Source organism: Amia ocellicauda, chromosome 6 (genome assembly GCF_036373705.1).
Source record: "Amia ocellicauda isolate fAmiCal2 chromosome 6, fAmiCal2.hap1, whole genome shotgun sequence".
Lineage (NCBI taxonomy): Eukaryota > Metazoa > Chordata > Actinopteri > Amiiformes > Amiidae > Amia > Amia ocellicauda.
Window position 1 is genome coordinate 2,340,103 of NC_089855.1, and position 12,398 is coordinate 2,352,500.

Below are 12,398 nucleotides of genomic sequence, written 5' to 3' on the forward strand. Positions count from 1 at the left end.
CTGCGCCAGAGGTATCGGCCCTCCTGGTGGAGGAAGGGGAGAGCTGGCGAATCAGAACTCGTTCCCTCCCCCGGGTCCGACAGAGTATTGTCAGCTGCTGCGTGACTGGGGTCGGAGGAAAAGCTATCCTTGCCCCGCTCATCGCCGGCAGCCACTAAGGGCGATCGGCCCCCAGAGCCACGTCTCACGTGTGCCCCAGCCAAATCAGATAACGAGAGCCTAGGATCGTTGATATTGGACAGAAATTTAGACCAATCCCACCCTAGGACCACCGGGAATGGCAAACGAGGGGCGAGTCCCACGTTCATCTTATAAGTTTCCCCACCAATCATTATATTTACCTGGGCCGTGGGATTTAATTTTTATTTATTTATTTATTGGATTGGATTGGATTTATTGGATTTAATTTTAAATGCATCGGACCGTTTTGGTTTGTTTTTTATTTTTATCATTTTAATTGTTTTTTGATTTGTCCGGTGCATTTTCAGTTATTTTCAATGTATTTGACTCTTTTGTTGGTAGCATTTTTTGCTTTAATCACGTTTGTTTTATTGTTTTGTTTAAGCACATGTTCATTTGAGTTTATATGTTTATATTAATCACTAAGAATTTAAAAAATTTAAGTGATTTTAAGAATTATTTTTTTTTAAATTTTAATCACAAGTATTACAATTTGTATTGATAGTTTTTATTATTGATATGTAAAATACTTACACCAATAAAACAGTATTTCTCCTCAGCCCAGAGCACTGTGACTCACCCAGCCTGGGTCCCAGGACTGACGGACTGACTCCAGCACTCATCTCCTCATTCACACAGGCAGCGCAGTGCCAGTCACACTGTGTCAGGAGTTTGTTTTCAATGGTTAATTTTATTAAGTGTAAAAAGAATAAAACAAAGCCTGCAATAAAGGAAACCATTTCGACCTGAAATAAAAATACATCCAGCTTTACTCATTATATATGATATATATACATTGAAAAGACAAGTGTCTGAACAGTATATGTCAATGTAACAGAAGAGGGAGGCGTGTGCAGGTGCAGGTCCAGTGGCTCTGCTCGGCCCTTGGTGTTCGGGCCCCCTGTATTTCCTCCGGGTCCCAGATCAGATCAGCCCTCAGCGCTCAGGTCCTCTGCAGTAGATCACAGCCAGCAGGGCCACACAGAGCAGCAGCGCTGCCGTCCTCGCCACGGAGAGCCACGCCAGCACACTCAGCTGGGCAGCACAGGGCCGCTCCAGTGGCTCCAGTGTCTCCGCCTGGTCACCTGATGAGACAGCGATGCAGTCACTGCTGTGGAAATGATCATCACTCAGAGCTGCACCCTGCGCTCCTCAGGATGGAGAGCCATAGCAGCACACTGATCTGAGGGCACAGGGCTCTACAGCTCCAGAGGACAGCAGCCCCGTTATTGTCAGCATGAACTCAATGAAGCATCAGTTACATACTTAACACACACGTCACCAGTAAGCTACACAGTGTGTAGTAGTGCTTATGTGTGCCTTGTCCAGTGTTTATTGCCTGGTTGTATTCTGTTTAAACAAAGACATGAATCACTAATTCCACTCGTTTATAAGGTCACATTACCAAAGTCTGTGTCTTACACTTAATGCTTTACACAAACATTGGTTCACTTTTCCTAGTCAGTGTGTGTGTGAGAGAGAGAGAGAGAGAGAGAGAGAGAGAGAGAGAGAGAGAGAGAGAGAGAGAGAGAGAGAGAGAGAGAGAGAGAGAGAATGCATTCAGTTCAATGTATGTGTCCGGCTAAACTGTATTGATTCAGATCATTTACAGGTAGGCACAAAAGGAACCAATTTAATTTGAGAACAGCATGTGTAACAGAGTTAATTTTGTCTTGTTACTATTAAATTCATGCTGAAATCACTGGTTAAAAGTTACTAATTGCAACCTGGCATTTAAAGGGTTACATTCCTTTCCTTCATCCATTTTGTGTTGCTTCGCTGAGTCCGCAGCAGTTTAATGGAGTCTCGCTGCTGGTAAGACGGCCCTTATTTTGATTAATAATATATGCAAACTTGATTGATTGAGTCAATAATGCCCCAATTGATGTATTAATTCAGTGTGCAGCTTCATAACTGTGTAGGATTCACAAAATACCGCATTAAACAGGTTCATTTTGTTTTATTATTTTTCAACACAGAGGTGTAGGCCTTTTTAAAAACTCACTTGTAAGCTCTGGTGTTTTAAGAGACAGACGATTAACTCTGCATTTCTGCTTGCTTGTGCAGTGGTTTGCCGGGTGAGGTCCGTCTCCCTGAACCCTGTACATAGTATTATTTCCCCAGGTATGCACATGTATTTTCTACGTGTGTATTGTGCGTTTCTCTGTGTGGAGGTCATGCAGCTCCGTCAGCGGGCATTGTTTCCCTTTGCTCAGCTGAAGTGTATTGGGTGGAGGAATATTTTATTTCAATCTGAATTGCTCTCTTGGGAGTATTTATTTAGTGTTAATACAGGTTGTGCCCTGTTTTATGAGGGATGACTGTTTCTAAGGAGCTGTTGAATATATCACAATATCACTATACGATCACAGTGTAAGTTGGCAGCAGTTTAGTCTCGCTGCTGTGGTTTTGCTGAGTGAGGAACATTTCCCTGAACCCTGTATCTATTATTATTTCCCAGCATAACTATTTCTCCAGACTGCGAGTGTGGTTTATCTAAGGCCCTCTTCTCTGGCGAATGAAAGGAACAGGAACTTAAACTGTCACACATGCATGTCAGGCGGACTGTTGTTGCCTGCCATTGACATGAGGAGCACATTTCAAATGAACACAATATTTATATTCATATCTACACATTTGACATAGTTGACTAAACAATTTTACCTCATGAAATGTTGTTGACCAAGAAGAAGATTGTGATAGTTAAGAAAATGACAGAAACACAAGTTACAGATCACCTGTTTCCATGTTTGAGTGATGTCCTCCTGCAATGAGCACAGTGTTCACAGTCTGATGGCTAAGCAGGTCTTGGAAAGAAGCAGTTCAACGTTTGGGCTCCGATTTAATTTCTATACCCAGATTAATCAAAGCGACTGACACAGTGCAGACATGATGCAGGGTTTATTCACGTTTATTAGTCACAGCAAAGGTAGGGAATGTTAGAAAGGTCTAATTAAGATTATGTTTATTATTATTTGTTCATTTATTTTTACGTCTAGTACTAATATAGAGTTTTCCATCTCACCTCTGATCAAGATATGCACAGGTATTATTAACATAATATATATTTTTTTTACCTGCAATGTCCAGCCGTGTCCCGTTGCCAAACAGGATCTGCCCACATGTGGCCACAGCACAGTAGTAAGTCCCAGCATCAGAGGAGCGGAGGTTCCTCTTGGGGAGCTCATAGACACAGCCCTGTGCAGGAAGCCCAGGCTCAGAGCTGCTCTCACACGGATCACTCCTGTTCCCATGGGTGTAAATGAGTCCTGGAAGGGCTTCTCCTGAGCCATGCCTGAACCAATGAACACTGTGCTCTCCTGCACAGGTCTCAGTGTGTATTGTACACTGCAGAGTCACACTGTCTCCTGGCTGGACGGGGACAGACGCCGGCTGCTGCTCCACTCTCCTGCTGACGGACCCTGAGCCTGAGAGAGTGACAATATGGTTTACAGTAACACATTGCAGCCTGGATCAGTAGTGTAAGGGTTAATATACAGTTGAGATTGTGTTATATAAAGTAATCTGAATCTTTGCATCTTGACGTAGCTGTGCATTTTTCATGTGAAATTATTTTTCGTAGATTATTTGCCCAATTTCTTTTTATAAACACAATTCATCTATAAACTTATCTAAACATGTCTCATCTTTTCTGGCTTTGTCAGCTCTTTCCGCCACTTAAAATATATTTGTATCTTGTATTCGTTCAGTTATTCTTATTATTAATTATTTTAAGACATGGAGCTAATTTTAGTATTGTTATTGTAGCATTTATGAAGAATATTTATAAGGCATTTACGTTATATATTTATTAATGAGAGTATATTATTATTATTATTATTATTATTATTATTATTATTATTATTATTATTATTACTCAATACATTAGTTTTTGCATGATGCATCTCAACGAGTATCAATAAACAAAGCAACTGAAAGAACATATTGTAAGAATAGATCAGTACATCTTATATATATATATATATATATATATATATATATATATATATATATATATATATATATATATATATATATATGTATATATATCCAAAACATCTAATTTATTATATTTATTTTAGTTTTTCCAACAGGCATTAAATGTATACTAATGAAAAGTAGCTTCTTGCTATTAAATGCTTTACTGTTTTTGAAATGTGTTGTTTCACTGAGGACTGTCATACAGATTTGTGAACAACACTAAGCCTTACCTGCTTTAGAGCAAAATGAAAGGAGAAATAAGATTATGTTCATTGTACTCTGTTAGAGTTTGTCTTCTCTATTTGTTCTTCACAATGAAGTGTTCTGTCTGAACTGAAGATTACAAATCTATAGATGAAAGGACTGAGCACATTAGACTGTCATTTGATTGGCTACTAAGCGGTTCAGTTACAATGCTATGTATAGACATCTCAAAGACTATGTTTTGGTGGGGTCAGGGGTCAGGGGTCAGGGGTCAGGCCAGGAGACACAAGGATTGGAGGGAGGGAATCACGTGGGGGGGGTTAGTGATTACGGGTGGGGGGGGTTGGTGAAGAAGACGCTGTACTGAGAGGGTGTTGATTGAGCAGAAGTTGTACAAATAATTTGCATTAGCAACCAGAGCAAGTTGGCTGGTATTGAGACCCAGGGAAATAGTGAACGTGTAGGTCTTGTGGGTTGATTGTTTTGGCGTGGGCTTGGCTAATAAAGCCCGTGGTGTGTAGAGACAGGACTACAGCAAGTGTTAAATCAGCAAAATAACGGCACTGGAAAGCAGTAAACTATGTTGCCGATTCAACACTTGCCGTTATTTATGCCACTTAAAACATTTCTTCCCAGTCGAGTCTCATGCTGAAAAGAGAGGCGAGTGATGGGTAATTTGCCGCAGGTGTAATGGACTTTGATCATGAAAGTGTCATTAGAAGAGAGGAGCTGTGAGCACGGTGCACGGATTGAGGCTCCACTCAGAGATGAGGCGTGTGAGGCGGGTATCACATGACATGAAGGATATATAGGTGGTGGATTCACTTTTAAAGCCTTTACTCAAAGTATTGGAGATGACAGATACAAAAAGTGTTTCCTCTCTCTCTCTCCCCCCCACCCCCCCTTCACAAAAACTCAAGGACAACCGTACTGATACTGGTACAGTTAACACTACATATAATTTAAATTCACTAGTATATTTTTATATTAAGAATGTTATTACTAGTATTATATACCTAGCTTTATAATTGTTATTTTTTTAATTTCTATTAACAAATTCAAAGGCTGTTCTTACACCTGATGGACGAGTGATCACTGGAAATATTATGGCTATGGATGATGCCCCTTGTCATACTGCCTTAGTGCCTTTATTACGTAAATGACAATGCCACTGTTTAAGAAAATATACACTTTTGTAATGCATACAAAATAGAAAAATCAGTTTATGTATAAATACTCTGCAAGTCATGTTTTTTGTTGAATGTCCAATTGTGCAAGTAAACTGGTACCTTAAATCTGTTAATTATAATTAACAGATTAACAGTAAATTAAATTAACAGATTAACATTCAATTAAGTAATTACTTATTTGAATGGAACTGCTTTGATTTTGGATTCTTAAATCAACTGTGAGTAAGTCTTCCTAAAAGCGTGAATTGTGCAGCTAAAAGTGTGGATTAAAAATCTTTAAATGTGGATTATGTAGCTAAAGGCTCAGATTATGTATCTAAAAGTGTGGATTATGTCATCAATGCATGTGTCCACACTCCCCCTCGTGATCAGCAAAGCCACTCAGACTCTTTAGTTTGTGGATTCGTAAATATAATCAACTGAAAGATCAAAGGAATAGAAATGTTTAATCAGAAAATATACAATGAAAGACAGCCGGAGACAATTGCATATTGAAATGGACCCTGAACAATATGACAATATCAACTGTCAGTTTTCAGCTTGCAGTGACAGAAGCAGCGCAGCATTGACACTGTAGTAGCACAGCTGCAGGGTTTACCTGGTGACTGGTGTGCGTCTTTACTGCATCAGGAGAGGACTGTGGATCTCCTGAGAGGAAGAGGAAGGACAGAGAACACATTCATCCCGCTCTGTAATTCCTCTCCAGTCGCCTTTAGTCTCCTCTTCATGTCTGCCTATCATGTCTAACAAAGTGTCATCAGTGGGAATTATAACAGGATGAACACCAGGCAATTAGAAATGAACGCTCTCTGTATGTAAGGATATGTGGGAGATTGCAGTGAGAAGAACAGAGTGTGTGTTCAGTGTTTTTATTCACATTAATATCACTGTGATGATCTCATTAGTGTGTGCTGCCGTGTGCAGCCAGCTCACCTGCGCAGCGTGTGTTCCTGGTGCAGACGAGGACAGCGATCACCAGCACACACACAGCGCTTGACACCCCCAAGTCCAGGACAAGGGCGTTGAGGCTGGCTTGTCCTGCGGTGTAAAATAGTAGACCTTTAGCAGCATACTATTTGATAACCTTATAATTACAATAGTTAAGATATATATAAGACCTCATATATGTTTACTATATATCTCATATACGTAGTCTAGATGGCAGCATCACTTACTTTGACAGCCGGAAGTCCCGCCCTCCCGCTGTACCATAGACCGTAAGTCCCAATTAGCTGTGGATATCGGCCATCTTGGATGTAAGGTCACAGGTCATCTGGTAAGATGGTAGCCATTTTGTTAGGATGACATCCATCATGGTGAGGGTCCAAGGGTACCTCACCCTGCTGGTGTGGAGATGTAATGTTTAATAGCATAAACTGTGTTTTTAAGGTTCTAATGTTTTATGATACTGTGTTGGTAAATTAAAAAATAAGAAAAATAAGAAAAGTTTTAAATACATCATTATATCATGATATCATTAAACAATATAACCTAATATATATATGACGAAGTTTCTTTGCGCAATGTAATATTATTATTATTATTATTATTATTATTATTATTATTATTATTATGGTAAATGTATCATAAGAAATATGATAAATACTTCAAAATAGATGGTTAAATCATAGAAAACATGCTAAATTATAGCGAATGAACTGAGGTGTGTAGGGTATTTTTCTGATTTTCCATGTTTCTTTGCACAAAGTTGTGACAAGAGTGAATATAATGGAATAATAACAATTCAAATAATAGATACTAAAGCTAAATATGATACTAAAGTATATATGAATGTAATGTAGTCAATGTATTATCATTAGCAGAACTGGTATAAGTATTAGTATAATACAGTATTATAAGGGGAATTCAAATAATATATGATATTAGGACTGCAATGGAAAATCCCAGCACAACACGGCAATTTACAGAGTCTGACCATCGGGCTGAAAACAATTTAACTTTGGGAACCGTGACCACTGATTGGTTAATAAGAATAATAAAGTTATTGTAAGAGAACGAGACTCTGCACGTTTTGACACGCAGACTAATAATAATCAATGATGAAATAACACTGATAAGGTACTGTTGATATACAAATGAAATAATCAATTAAAATATGCAGCCTACCTGCAAACTCCAGCCGTGTCCCGTTGCCAAACAGGATCTGCCCACATGTGGCCACAGCACAGTAGTAAGTCCCAGCGTCAGAGGAGCGGAGGTTCCTCTTGGGGAGCTCATAGACACAGCCCTGTGCAGGAAGCCCAGGCTCAGAGCTGCTCTCACACGGATCACTCCTGTTCCCATGGGTGTAAATGAGTCCTGGAAGGGCTTCTCCTGAGCCATGCCTGAACCAATGAACACTGTGCTCTCCTGCACAGGTCTCAGTGTGTATTGTACACTGCAGAGTCACACTGTCTCCTGGCTGGACGGGGACAGACGCCGGCTGCTGCTCCACTCTCCTGCTGACGGACCCTGAGCCTGAGAGAGTGACAGTATGGTTTACAGTAACACATTCATCAGTAGTGTAAGGGTTTATATACAGTTGAGATTGTGTTATATAAAGTAATCTGAATCTTTACATCTTGATGTAGCTGTGCATTTTTCTTGTGAAATAATTTTTCGTAGATCTTCTCAATTATTTGCCCAATTTCTTTTTATAAACACAATTCATCTATAAACTTATCTAAACATGTCTCATCTTTTCTGGCTTTGCCAGCTCTTTCCGCCACTTAAAATATATTTGTATCTAATATTCGTTCAGTTATTTTTATTATGAATTATTTTAAGACATGGAGCTAATTTGCGTATTATGTTAGTGTGGCCTTTATAAAGAATATCTAGAAGGCATTTACTTTATATATTTATAAATGACTGTATATTATTATTATTATTATTATTATTATTATTATTATTATTATTATTATTATTATATTACTCAATACATTAGTTTTTGCATCATGAGGAGCACTATCAATAAACAAAGCAACTGAAAGAGCATATTGTAAGAATAGATCAGTACATCTTATATATATATATATATATATATATATATATATATATATATATATATATATATATCCAAAACATCTAATTGATTATAATTTATTTTACAGATTTAGTTTTAATTTTTCCAACAGACATTAAATGTATACTAATGAAAAGTAGTTTCTTGCTATTAAATGCTTTAATGTTTTTGAAATGTGTTGTTTCACTGAGGACTGTCATACAGATTTGTGAACAACACTAAGACTTACCTGCTTTAGAGCAAAATGAAAGGAGAAATAAGATTATGTTCATTGTACTCTGTTAGAGTTTGTCTTCTCTATTTGTTCTTCTCAATGAAGTGTTCTGTCTGAACTGAAGATTACAAATCTATAGATGAAAGGACTGAGCACATTAGACTGTCATTTGATTGGCTACTAAGCGGTTCAGTTACAATGCTATATATAGACATCTCAAAGACTATGTTTTGGTGGGGTCAGGGGTTAGGGGTCAGGGGTCAGGCCAGGAGACACAAGGATTGGAGGGAGGGAATCACGTGGGGGGGTTGGTGAAGAAGACGCTGTACTGAGAGGGTGTTGATTGAGCAGAAGTTGTACAAATAATTTGCATTAGCAACCAGAGCAAGTTGGCTGGTATTGAGACCCAGGGAAATAGTGAACGTGTAGGTCTTGTGGGTTGATTGTTTTGGCGTGGGCTTGGCTAATAAAGCCCGTGGTGTGTAGAGACAGGAAAAATAAATCCTACCTCTTATTTGGCAGATCACCTTGTCGTTATTTTTGTTATAATTCAGGGAAGGTCATTAGTCAGCGCACTCGAAACGCTACAATATGAATATATGATGTTTTGAAAATCACGTGTCTTCAGCAATTATAAATTATAACTCTTTCACAATGAGCAGCATTGGTTAGGGCTCTGCACTCATAACTGGAAGGTTGTGGGTTTGAATCCCGGGTGGGGCGGTGCTGTTGTCCCCTTGAGCAGGTACTTCACTTAGATTGCTCCAGTAAAATGCCCAGCGGTATAAATGGGTGCAAATGTTAGTTGCCCTGGATAAGAGTGTCAGCTAAATGACAAAAATAATAATATTATATTCAGTATAGCCTACCGCTATTTACATCTTAAATGCTGTATGTGTATATAATTCAAATATTTAGTATCATATAAGAACGGATATGCGGGAGAAATTCACTTACGCAGAGATATTTACTGTTGAATGGCAGTCCTAGTGTTAAGCACTTGTGTGACTAATTTCACAATGGACACTATACAGTGACCCTGTACACAAGACCTCATGCATATAGATTTATATATTGTTTTATATATATTCGCATAATGTTGTTATTTTGCAATGTATATGATTAGTGATGTACTGGCTAAAAAGACTTGCAGCTGTTGCAGACTGTCATGGTCTCCTAGCACTCCCGCTCTATCCCCACTAGGGGCCGCCATTTCCCTGCCTTCTCTCTGCTCTCGTCACTCTATTATCATTCCGGTCACCCATGTGCTCTCCTGTTCTATCCCTCTGTTCCTATTCGTCCTGCACCTCCCAAGCCTGGTTCCTGCTTCCCTTTATAATCCCCTCACTTCCCTCAGTCGGGGCGAAGTCTTGCCAGTCCTAACTGCTGTGTGAGTGTGTGTCTGTGTGTGTGAGTGTGTGTGCGTGTGCGTGTGTGTGTGTGTGTGTGTGAGTGTGTGTCTGTGTGGCACATTTCTGTCTTCATCAGTCACTCAAATCAGTACTATGTGAAGTTGTGATGTCTTTCAATTTCCAGTGAGAACATTTAAAACTAAAAGTACACTTTGATGAAATGATACACAAACTGGGTGAAATCAATCAGTTCTTGTCATTCAGTGTCTCTACAAAATACAGAGTGAAATGAACCGCTTTTCCATGACTAATTAGAAAGGTGATGCGCAATTGGTTTATTTTTTGAATGTATTTTGTATTGATTTATGATTGAACTGGTTTACGGTTGTTTAACACCTGTAGTCAAATGTCTTAAAGCAGTCGTTTGAGGTGTGAGTGACTGCTCTCCACTCTCTGCACTCACACAGCGCCGGGCTTTGAGCAAAGCTCTTGCCACATATAGGTAACGCTTCAGATTGTGTGGCCTATTGATCAGTGTATAGTTTATCAATTGATAACCTATTAACAATCGACTACTTGCTAAACAACGTTCAGAGAATGTTAATGTAATATCTCTGTATACCAAAACCGGCATCAGCGTGAAAACAGCAGCCGCTTACAGAACGGCTCAGCCCCTGCAGTGCAGATATCAGACCCGTGAGCCGAGTTACAGAGACGATCGGGACAAACTGTGACACCTCCACTGCAGACGGTGTTCCTTCCCATTGACAGTTTTCAGTATAGCTAGATATTAAATACATTCTACTGAACTGTAATGTTCAAGTAGGTGAATGTTCATTGATTCTCAATCGGATCTATTTAATATTAAACTGGGCCACACAAGCGGAAGTGTCACCAGAATGGAATATATCACTGAAGATGAAAATACAGCAACACTGCGTCGCACACAAGGAACTGACTGCTGCTACTGGCTGTGTCTGAGTTCAGTGTGTGTTTCTGTACACGTGTGCTCAGCTATAACTGCACACATGAAAGCATCCGCACACAGGCAACACTTGTATCACAGTGTCGTTCATACATGAGCTGTAAATAGTTTATAAAACAGTTAGGAAGCATTAATAATTCCATTTATAAATGATCAATAACCTTTTACAATATATGATTGATCATTTATAATAATGATTTATTAATGACACTGTAATAGTGTTACCCACACACAACACTGTGTGCAGTGCCTTTGTTTTATGTATGTATATATGTATGTATTTATCTATTTAAAATTGATTCTGGAGTATTCTCTTTAGTAACAAAAATAAAATAACAGCCTCCGCTCACTGTGATCCCAGCAATAAAACAAATGCAATAAATCTAATGCAATAAAGCGTGACACAAAACCTTTCTTGAAAATAACCAACACAAGGGACAGACTGCAAAATTAAATTAAAATATTTGTATTATTAATTTATTCAGGAAAATCTTTTATATTTCAGTTTCCATATAATGTTATTGTTATATAATAATACATTTCAATGTGGAGCCGTACAGCAGACAGACGCCGCCGCAATCACACAAACAGCGGGACTCTCTCTCACAGAAACACAAATCACACCAACTGCATTTTAAACAAGACTGAAAAGTGCTGTTTCACGACAATACAATAATAATAATAATAATAATAATAATAATAATAATAATAATAATAATAATAATAATTACAACAACAACAGGACCACAATCATCAGATTGAATTCTAAATAATTAATTCTAGTAAGTCATTATTATTATTATTATTATTATTATTATTATTATTATTATTATTGCATTAAATTGGTTCATTATCAATTACGAACTTTAAAAAAAAGCTTTTAAAATGTTAAATGTAATGTATTGATGACACTGAATGAGTTCTGGAAGGTTTAATTTGCAGAGACAGCCCCTTTCAGTGGCAGTGATTATTACTGCGTCTGATTGAACAGAACAAACACAGAACACGTCCACAGTTATAGATCTATATTAGTTTCTGTGCAGAGTTACATTCACAGCAGCAGTGATCACCGCATCCTTACTCTTGTTCTCTGGGAGAATACAGTTCTGTCTGGGAATGTGAGAGCACCGCTCGGACTGATTGTAAAGCACGATTATACCTGAGCTACATGCTTGTCAGCTGTGATTGAAATACATCACAGTCTTACAGCGGCTCCCACTGAAATGTTAGAGAAGAGAAACATCGGAGCCAAGCTGAGAACCAGGAG

The 12,398-nt window shown here is 38.5% G+C and overlaps 1 long non-coding RNA gene across 1 annotated transcript in view; it reads left to right on the forward strand.

The window, feature by feature from the left end:
- The first annotated feature begins 1,965 nt into the window (after window positions 1-1,965).
- Window positions 1,966-12,398, forward strand: part of LOC136751758 (uncharacterized) — a 17,437-nt gene continuing 7,004 nt past the window's right edge. Inside the window, exon 1 of the long non-coding RNA XR_010817057.1 lies at window positions 1,966-1,995. This is a non-coding gene — a long non-coding RNA (uncharacterized LOC136751758). The remainder of the gene's footprint in view (window positions 1,996-12,398) is intronic.